Consider the following 8,239-nt stretch of genomic DNA (forward strand, 5'->3'; position numbering starts at 1 on the left):
CAAGCAGTGAAACTTGTTCTTGTTTTAGAGTCTTAGCACTTACTGTTCCCTCTCCCTGGAACTCTCTTCCCCTAGATTTTCACATAGTCTGTTTGTGTACTCTTGGTCTCAACTCAAATAGTAATCTTGTTCTAGCACTCTCTTTCATGTCAACTCTGCTTTCTTCATAACAGTTATTATGATATGAATTGCTTAATTTGCTACTTCTTGTTCTATCATCCAAATAGAGTATAAGTTAAATGAGAAGGGATGCCTAATCTCTATTTGTTCATTGCTGTATCCTCGGCAACTTTAACAGAATTGGATACATGGTATGAACTCAAAAAATATTTGCTGAATGGACAAATGAATAAATGATTCTGCCTGACTCTAAAGCATATATTGAATTCTCTCATAGATACAACAAAAGGCTCTGAGAAAAATATCCACAAGACAAGTAAAATCCACGTACCTGGTAAACTTTCAAATTAGGCCACACAGATCTATGTGGCCTAGTAGAATCTTGAGCTTCCCTCACAGGGGGATGGGTCTAGTAGAATCTTGGGCTTCCCTCATAGCTCAGTTGGTAAAGAATCTGCCTGCAATGCAGGTGACCCCAGGTTTATTCCTGCGTAAGGAAGATCCACCGGAGAAGGGATAGGCTACCCACTCCAGTATTCTTAGGCTTCCCTGGTGGCTCAGCTGGTAAAGAATCTGCCTGCAAAGAGGGAGACCTGGGTTCAATCCCTGGGTTGGAAAGATCCCCTGGAGAAGGGAAGGGCTACCCACTCCAGTATTCTAGCCTGGAGAATTCCATGGACTGTATAGTCCATGGGGTCGCAAAGAGTTGGACATGACTGAGCGACTTTCATTTTCACCAGTAGAATCTGGCTACAGACAGGAAAGTTGCTGTCAATTAGGTCTTTAGAGATTGCTAAGTACGGTCTACATGCAGGAGATCTGAGTCTGGACTGTTTGCATGCTCTGTGCTGTGCTCTTGAAGTGGAAAAGGTCTATTTTCATCTTAAATCTTTTGTGATTATCTGTATCTGGTCAAAGTATCATCAGAGTGTTTAAGAAATTTGAAATTAAAAGATTCAGAGAAAAGCTATCTGGTTTCATAGCCAACTTCCCTTTTAGAAGTATTGGCCATAGCCTTTCTTTCTATTATGAACTCCCAGATGATATGGTTATTTTGTCCAAGATTCCGGTCCATTCCATCATAATTAAATCCATAGCATCATTTCCCCTCAATGCTTCTTTAACCTTCTGAGAAATGAAATTGTCAGCAAGGCAAATCCCAAATTTATCAGATGCCCTGCTCTTTACCAGACTGAGATTTCCATCAGATGCCTGGACAGCTGAAGCTTTCCATTCCTTTTGTAGTGTGCCTCTATGTCCGTTCTGTAATCTTCATCAGGGAAGCATCAATCATGTTCTCCATGAAATATTTCTTTGGCGGCATTGCAATTTCTTTCAATTTGTGTGCCACTACAATGTTCATCATCCTATTCTCCTTCATGTTTTGTGGATTTCCACAAAGGTTTGATATATTTTTTTTTTAATTTTATTTTATTTTTAAACTTAACATAACTGTATTAGATTTGCCAAATATCAAAATGAATCCGCCACAGGTATACATGTGTATACATGTATATTTTTAATATATGGGTGTCAGAAAGTCCCCAGGATAGAATCACAAATAAAATTCTTGAGGAATTAATATCTCACATAAGCAGAACCTTATCATCAACACTTTGTGGAGAGAGTGACCCACAGAACCTGCTATGATGTGACTAACTGGGTGAAAGTTCTCATATGTTGTATTTCTACAGAGCACTGCTCTGTCAGTTGATACACTTTTTTGGTACAAAGAAATTGACAAGTAAAAATTTCAGGAAAAGAGACTTCCCTGATGATCTGATGGTTAAGACTTTTTGCTGGTTTGATCGCTGGTCAGGGAACTAAGATTCCTATGTGCTGCACGGGGCAGCCAGAAAGGAAAAAATTCAGAAAAAAAAAATTGTATGATTAAATGCAATGTAAAAAAATACCTGCATGGAAGAATCCATTTAGTTAAAGTGACATCAAGAGCTTTTATTTCAACAAACATCTTTGAAGAGTTTTCTCTGTGCAAGGTAGAGTTCCAAAGAAAATAGAAATGACTCAGATATGGTCGCTAAATCCAGGGGCTTATAGCTTCCAAAATATACACTCAGTCTTACTTCCATTATACAGAGACAAAGGTCCCTCAAGTTAAAAAAAAACTAAATTGAACTCACAATTATACTTGAGAGAGAACTGGACTGACAACCATAGTATATCTTTGGAGGATCCAGTAAACACAAAAGTTAAGTTACGTAATCATACTTTGATGTACATCTTCATCCCCCAAATTCCTCAATATAAATTCTTTATAGCACTTACCTGAATATTTAACTTGTTATCAGAAAAGTAGGTAGGGGCTTCCCTGGTGGCTCAGATGGTAAAGCATCTGCCTGCAATGCAGGAGACCTGGGTTCGATACCTGGGTCAGGAAGATCCCCTGGAGAAGGAAATGGCATTATACAGAGACAAAGGTCCCTCAAGTTAAAAAAAAAAACTAAATCGAACTCACAATTATACTTGAGAGAGAACTGGATTGACAACCATAGTATATCTTTGGAGGATCCAGTAAACACAAAAGTTAAGTTACATTATCATACTTTGATGTACATCTTCATCCCCCAAATTCCTCAATATAAATTCTTTATAGCACTTACCTGAATATGTCACTTGTTATCAGAAAAGTAAGTAAATGAAGAGCTACCCAGACAGAAGAAAGTTTCTCCTTTGAGGAAAAGCAGTGCTGGTTCCCAACTGCCACCATATTTATTGAGTAGAATCATCGCTATAGGGAGCATTCACTGAAATGCTCATTAATCAAGTTAGGAGGAAAGTGAACATTATTTTAACGAGCTAAATACAGCAGATGTCTCCTCCTCCTTATTTGTTTTCTCTCTTCTCTATTTGCATTAGGCAACTTAATTACAAAGCAGGGATATCTCCTAAATCCCCAAAGTGGAAATTGTTCTTCAAGACTGAGCTTATAAATTCTTAAACCCAGCACAAGATTATCCAAATTTCCAAAGTTCCTTCTTGCCTTTGAATTGTGGCTTCTTTTAATACTACCTAAATATTTTTGGTCTGTAAGTAGATTATACATTTTTGGCAAACACAAATGCTTTAAAAATATCTCAATGTATTCAGAAAGGACATTTTTTCAATTTATTTTTGTGTTTGCTGGGAACAAAGTAACAGAATTTTGGACACTTCTAGAAGAAATAGTATTCTAATATTTGTACAGGCAAAGAAAAACCACATGTCATGAATTGACATTTATATTATTATTAATTATTATTATTATTATGCTAGAAAATGAATGTTTCTATTGTCTTTTAGACACCAACCTTTCATGGTAGCCTTATTACAAGCCAACTCTGTGTAAATAAAAGAAAAAGATATTTAACAAGTAGAAATAAATGGGCATGATTCACCAGCACCGTTAACTCAAGATTTTCCAACCTTATAACCACAACTGATAGGAAGATTTATTACCACAGCTGCTTGTATTAAACTTCTTTTCCTTGCAGTTGAAAGAATCAAATTTCTTCTTGGAGATTAGTCATTTGTGGGGGTGTCGCCAACTGCAAAATGCTTCTGTTATGAATGAGGTACACTTCTCTGTTGCTGTCCTCCAGCCCTAAGTCAGTGAGTAATTTTCATCTCTTTATATGTCTTTTCCCGCCTACCATTAGGAACAAATTTTAATGACTTACATACTCAAACTTTCTTTAGTTGTTACTCAAACCAAAAACTTCAGATGGTATTCTTACTGGTAACATGATAACCTTACAAAGAAAGGTACAATGACATGACACTTTGGCACATGTTTACAAGGATGAAATCCAAGCTGATGGAAAGGTCTACATGGGCCATGAAAGTGGGAAGGGAGCTAATGTATCTTGGGTGGTATACTTATACTCAGCACTGTGTTAGGTTCTTTATAGAAATCATCTTGTCTAATTCTTTGAGCAAGCTCTGGGAGCTGGTGATGGACAGGGAAGCCTGGCGTGCTACAGTCCACGGGGTCTCAAAGAGTCGGACGCAACTGAGCGACTAAACTGAACTGAATTCTTGGAACAGTTCTGCCAGGGGCTAGGTGATATTCCCGGTTTATGTGTGAGGACACTGAATTTCTCAAGATGGTGCAGCTTATTAGTGGATCCAGGTTACTCCCTTGCCTTCTCTCTGTATTTCAACATTCTGCCTATTTAGCATGAAGAATTACCTAATTATGTATATAGCACGAACATAACTATACAGTTAAGGAGAGGTTTGATTCTGTGTCTAAATAAGAAAATCATAAAGCCAAAAGAGACTTCGATGGGTCATCTCTTTCACTCCCTACTGAAATCATATAAAACTAGGAAAGCTCTGCCTTTTTTCTTTTTTTTCTGAACACTTCTGGAAACATGTATTCGAAGATTTCCCTTGTCTCCCTTCACAGTTTCTGGTAACTGTTGTCTTCATAAAATGTTTTATCTAATAAGATTTTCCCATCACCCTTTAAGCTTTTGTTCTGAACTATATGGAGATGGCAGGATCTACACATAGTAAGTTTCTGTCATTTGAAAATAGTTGTTAGGACAACTAAACAGAGTGAGATTTCAGTAAACCCACACATTGCTTTGTTTATTTCATGTCATTTTGGCTGGTGATGTTTTTCCATTGAACTGAGTGATAGATTTAGCTACATATGCACCTTCTAATTTACATGCATAGGTGGTTTTACTATTATATATGAACAAAAACCAAAAAAAAAAGTTGAAAAGCAAAGAAGTATTCCAAGAATTCACAACTGGATCATTGAGCTTAAACTTAAAAATTATTACTTGCTAATTAATGAACCAGCTTAAATAAAACTGACTATAAACAAGCATTTTTGGTGGGGAGATGTAGCATATTTGCCTTTTTTTGGTTAAGAATATAGTCAATCATCTAGCTATGCCCCTTTATGAGTGTAATAGTTCTGTGTAACCCACTATTGATGTTTAATAGTGTCTTACATGATCAACCCACTTACTTGATCAAATGTGTCTTACATGATCTAAGGGGTACCTAATAGTCCAAACAACGTAATAAGCCTTTCCTGATCATATACGGTTCTGTAAGACAGAAAAACAAAGAGAGAACCTCTATTTCCACCACTGGACACTTGAACAGCTGAGTCTAACCCAGTAAAATGAATGACACACACTAATCCAGAACATGGCTTCTAATAAGCTATTGAGATGCTACTCTTCCTATTTCTTCATTTAGGTAACATGATGTTTTGTCTTATTTCCCTAGTACTTGAGACAACTAAATAAATAGGCAGTGTAAAGAAAGACAATGCCTCTGAGGTGACTGGATTCAGGATTTTCCCAACAGCCTCAAATCCAGGTTGCCTTCTTCTTAGGACTGCTGTTTTTCTACCTGGTCACAGTGTTTGGGAACAACCTTATTGTTGTAGTGAGATGGGATTCTCAATATCATACCCCCATGTATTTTTTTTCTCAGTAATTTATCCTTCCTTGATATCTGTTACTCTACCAGCTGGGAGCCATATGTGCTGGCCCAATGCTTCAGGGACTTCCCTACTATTTCCTATACCAGCTGTTAGGCCCAGATGACCACATTCCTCTTTTGGGGGATGACAGAGTGTCTCCTCCTTGCTATCATGGCTTATGACAGGTTTGTTGCAATCTCCAATCTCCTGCGTTACACCGTCATTATGAACAATTGGGTTTGTATACAGTTGGCCTTGGGAACCTGGACTAGTGCCTTCTTAGTAGCAGTCACACCAATCGTCGCAAGCCCTGCTCATGGTTGTGGGCATTATTTCATCAACCACTTTACCTGTGAGATCCCAGCCCTGCTGAAGCTTATCTGCTCAGACACCCCTGTCAGTCTAATTCTGGGTCTGGTTATCAGTGTGTTCACACTGCCCCTGCCATTCACTTGCATCCTCATCTATTACTCTCATTGTGGTTGCCGTGCTAAAGACCCATTCTGTGGAGGCCAGACTCAAAGCTTTCTCCACTTGTGGATCCCATCTAACTGTGGTCACCATATTTTATGGGACAGCGATCTACATATTACTGAAACCTCAGTCAAAAGAATATCAAGAAGAGGACAAAGTCATCTCAATATTTTATGGAACAGTCACCTCCATGTTAAATCCCCTCATTTACACTCTGAGAAATAAGGATGTAAAAGGAGATCTTAGGAAGTTAGCCAAAGGAAATGAAAAATCCTAATGGTTCTCTTTATAAGCCTCTCCAACATGCAAGAAAAACAGTGAAAGCTCAGTCCATAAAATTTCAGTTTACGTATTTAAAAACAACAACAACAACAACAAAACCTGAGTAAGCATTCTTTCTGTGGTCATCACTAGGAACTCATGAACAAGTATACCATGAGAGTTAACATCTTGTCAAGCCATGTGAAGCGTTAAGGCCATGAATGTGCCTGAAATAGTTCACAAAGAGAATAATGGTATTAGGGAAGCAAAGGTGATGGCTGCAGCCATAGTAGCCCCTCAAGGAGTTTTTTTCTGGGGTATAAAGCACAAGATTTTTGCAAACAAACATCTTTGTATTTGCCACACAAGGTAGACAGAATTCATATATAGGACAGTGGTCATGCAACCAGAATATAGCATTTGCTCCTCATATCGCATTTTAGAGATGTCTGACCCAATTTGAACCTGATGGACAAATGACCCCTCACATCCCACATGTAGGTGATACTATCTCATGGCAATAAGCAACTTTTGTATTTAAAACATGTTTATCATTTGAAAGTGTTTTTTAAAAAATTATTCTAATTTATGCTTATAATTCCTTATTTTAAAAGTTTGCATATTATACATATTAATAAATATTTTCTCAACCAACATTTATTTCTGCATATATTAAATTTCCATCATATCAATTTCCTATGAAAATGTCTAAACTGAAATTGTTATTCTTTTGCCTTCTCCTATTTCTCTGCCTTCTCTTCCGTGATGTGCTTTAGTGACCCTCTGGTCATTTCTACTCCCACTTCTCATACACATTCATGAGCATTTCTGCTCTACCCAAGAGCCTTCATGGCCAAGATTGTGAATATTTTTCTCTTTTTCCCCAATTTAATAAGATGCCATATGCAGTTCCTATTGTTGCCAAGCAACATTTACTTTATACTTTGTATTATGGTAACTTGTTGATTCTTTTTCTCATCTTAAGTTGATTGACTCCAGAAACCTTTTGCCACAGCACATTCAGAAGGTAGATATGTCTTCTAAAATTTCCTTTATTCCTAGAGGCTTCTCTTGGGTAGATGGGTATCTGGTCACAATACTTTCTGTCATTAGCCTTTTTCTTCACTTTCTGAAGGTTGTTTATTTTGAAGGTATATTATCTGAGAAATGATATATATACCTGTATATATGCACATATAATATACTTATATATTATGTGTTATATATTCAGTTCAGTTCAGTCAGTCAGCTGTGTCTGACTCTTTGTGACCTCATGGACTGCAGCATGCCAGGCTTCCCTGTTCATCACCAACTCCCAGAGCTTGCTCAAACTCATGTCCATTGAATTGGTGATGCCATCCAACTATCTTATCTTTATATTATAATTACATATATTATACTTTTATAATATATTCTATATTTTATAATTTATATATATTTTATAATATATAAAATATATATAATAAATTATAAAGGTATAATATATGCAATTATATTCAACACTGTACTTTGTTGATGGTTCCATATATAATTGAAGCCATTTGGATTGTTGCCAATGGAGTCAGAAAGCTTGGGTTCATATTTAAGCTCCACTATTTATTAGCTATGGCATCTTTGGCAAGTAACTGCTCTGTGCATCAAGTTCTCCACCCATAAAATAAAAATAATAATGGTACCCTTCCTATTGTGCTGTTGGAAAAATTAAATTGATATGATTATCTATTTAAAGTTCTTAGAGCAGTTCCTGGCACATGGTAAGCATTCAATAAATGTTAGATACTACTGTTATTTTCTAAAAGCTTCCAAATATTTCTATTCTTTGCTTTTTAAAACCAATTTCATTTATGCATCATTTTCTCCAGGGTGTACAATGAGGAGCCTCATCAGTCCCATTTTCCAATTTTAGAAACACAGTAATATCATATTTCCCTTTGG

General features: G+C 36.8%; 1 pseudogene; it reads left to right on the forward strand.

The window, feature by feature from the left end:
• Window positions 1–249: 249 nt before the first annotated feature.
• On the forward strand, window positions 250–6,320 carry LOC112582050 (annotated as a pseudogene).
• The last annotated feature ends 1,919 nt before the right edge of the window (window positions 6,321–8,239 follow it).

Source organism: Bubalus bubalis, chromosome X (assembly GCF_019923935.1).
Source record: "Bubalus bubalis isolate 160015118507 breed Murrah chromosome X, NDDB_SH_1, whole genome shotgun sequence".
NCBI classification, from domain to species: Eukaryota; Metazoa; Chordata; class Mammalia; order Artiodactyla; family Bovidae; genus Bubalus; species Bubalus bubalis.